Source organism: Herpailurus yagouaroundi, unplaced genomic scaffold (assembly GCF_014898765.1).
Source record: "Herpailurus yagouaroundi ecotype Mexico unplaced genomic scaffold, PumYag 63435, whole genome shotgun sequence".
In the NCBI taxonomy this organism is placed as follows: domain Eukaryota; kingdom Metazoa; phylum Chordata; class Mammalia; order Carnivora; family Felidae; genus Herpailurus; species Herpailurus yagouaroundi.
In genome coordinates this window covers 1-1,950 of record NW_024416962.1, presented here as the reverse complement: position 1 = coordinate 1,950, position 1,950 = coordinate 1, and the positions used below count along the sequence as shown (strand labels likewise).

The window sequence follows — 1,950 nt, the reverse complement described above, 5'->3', positions numbered from 1 at the left end:
CCCCCCCCCCCCCCGTTCATGCTTTGTCTCTCTCTGTCTCAAAAATAAATAAACGCTAAAAAAATTTTTTAAAAAAATAAAAAAAAATAAATAAATGCAAAATAAACCTTGTGTCCATTTAGGCTTTTCACCTTGAATTCTACTTTGTATGCCAGATTTATCCCCCTGTTTTCTTTTTTGGCTTGTATTTCATTCATTCCTTCTTTGGGAACCACTGCCCCTACTGTGTACCAGATACCCCTTCTAGGTGCGGAGGGCATAGTGGGGAACAAACTAGACCAAATCTTTGCCCTTCTGAATTTACGTTCTAGTGCAGGGAAAAACAGAGGAAAAAAAAAAAAAAGATCAGTATGAAAATACAGTCTAAGTGTGTTTGATCTTTTCTATTTAAAATGTCCTCCAGGGGCACCTGGGTGGCGCAGTCGGTTAAGCGTCCGACTTCAGCCAGGTCACGATCTCGTGCTCCGTGAGTTCGAGCCCCGCGTCGGGCTCTGGGCTGATGGCTCAGAGCCTGGAGCCTGTTTCCGATTCTGTGTCTCCCTCTCTCTCTGCCCCTCCCCTGTTCATACTCTGTCTCTCTCTGTCCCAAAAATAAATAAATGTTGAAAAAAAAACTTAAAAAAAAAAAAAAATGTCCTCCACATGCCCAGGCGGACGGGCAGCAGCAACATAAGGTGGGAACCTCTTAGAAACTTGGGGACCCGTCCTGAGCCCGCTGAATGTGCATTTGGGTTGCAGCAAGATGCCCAGGTGATTCGACATTCAGGTTTGAGAAGCACTGCGTAGACCCTACCGAGGGCTAGGGTTTTAGGGACATTAGGCAGCGAGGGGGTCAGGGAGGCCTCGCTGGAACGAGTCCTTTGCGGCAGAGGACGTGAGCTCTGCAGACATCGGCAGGCAGAAGCTGCAGGGAATGCGAGAGCCCGCCGGCACGGCGAGCTGCCAAAGGAGCATCCGGTCACAGCCCAGGCACCCTCGAGGTCTTTATCCTGGGCCCCTTGTTTTGGGTGTGTCCTCGGGCGCGAGTTCTGGCGCTGTAATTGGAGCGGGCTGCCCCCCCACCCCCCCATCAGCCTGGCCCCGGGATTCACGAAGCACCCAGCTCTGTGCTTCCTCGGGAGCACTCGCGAGTCAAGAGGGATCTGCCACTCCACCCAAAGCTCCCAGGGCTTTCCTTTGCGAATGCAGATTCTCCCCTGCCAGCAACCAGGCTTGTAGCAGAAGAAATCGCACCGCAACCCTTTGAACTTACTCCTTTCCCTTGGTTTCCTCACCCTCAACGTCCCTGCTTAAACTGCGCCTCTCACCCCAGCATCTCCCCCGTTTTCCCATGCCCTACCATCGAAACGCTTAGAAGAATAGACCAGGCAAGTGGATCTGAAACCGAGATCGGGGCTGATGGAGACAATCACCCGTGCTTCAACGTGTGCTCGGCTTTCCGAACAAGAGGACGGTGGAGCGCGGCCTGGATCTGGTCTGACCCGACCAGGCTCCGCCGCCCAGTCTGGGACCTTGGGCGAATTCCTTTACCTCTCCAAGCTTTAATTTCCTCCCCTGTGAAAGGAGATAATAACACCATCTTCCCCGGGTTGTTCCGCGGCCCAAGTGAGAGCATTCCTAGGAAAGCATTTTGTAAGTCATAAAGTGCTCAAACGCACGTGACCAACTACAGCCCCCCCGGTTACAGCTCCAGGACTCCTGTCGCGCCCCCACCCCGGTTACGGCTCCAGGACTCCTGTCGCGCCCCCACTCCGCCCCGCCTTCCGGTTTCTGCAGCGTCGGACTTGCCCTCGCGCACGGTTACTGCACACAGTGTCCTGGATTCCGCGTCTGGGGCCACAGGTTTCCCGGGGGAGGACGGGCCGGATGCGGAGGAGAGGACTGATTGGCTGCGGAGGAGGTGGGCCGAGCGGTGACGCGCGGCGCCGGGAGACTGCGCCGCGGGGTGCG

The 1,950-nt window shown here is 54.9% G+C and overlaps 1 long non-coding RNA gene across 1 annotated transcript; it reads right to left on the bottom strand.

The window, feature by feature from the left end:
* Positions 1-628: 628 nt before the first annotated feature.
* LOC121024330 (uncharacterized) lies at positions 629-1,673 on the bottom strand. The gene is made up of 2 exons (XR_005787669.1): positions 1,531-1,673; positions 629-1,050 (listed from the first exon to the last, which is right to left on the bottom strand). It is a non-coding gene; the product is annotated as an uncharacterized LOC121024330 (long non-coding RNA).
* Positions 1,674-1,950: the final 277 nt, after the last annotated feature.